This window comes from Penaeus monodon, chromosome 22 (genome assembly GCF_015228065.2).
Source record: "Penaeus monodon isolate SGIC_2016 chromosome 22, NSTDA_Pmon_1, whole genome shotgun sequence".
NCBI lineage: Eukaryota > Metazoa > Arthropoda > Malacostraca > Decapoda > Penaeidae > Penaeus > Penaeus monodon.
In genome coordinates, this window is record NC_051407.1 from 44,903,771 (window position 1) to 44,904,075 (window position 305).

A 305-nucleotide genomic window follows, 5' to 3' on the forward strand; every position below is an offset into this window, starting at 1 on the left:
GACCAGCACACATTTTTTTTCTCCTTTTGGGAAAAAAAAATTTATTTTTACGGTCTTTCTGTCAAAAATTTCTCTTGTCAACATTTTTATCGTTCTTTTTGATTTCGCTCGTGTGTGTTTTCTAACAAAAAAGTGCAGTAATTTTGGAACGATGGAAATTTGATGCCTTAAATGTATAACATTTTCTTAAGAATGTTTGGATAAAATTTTTATTTCAAGGATATCTATGCCGAGTAAGTAAACCCTTTTCAATTACGGGGAGAGTCGGTGTTACAATTTTAATGATATCGCTCAACACCTTAGAC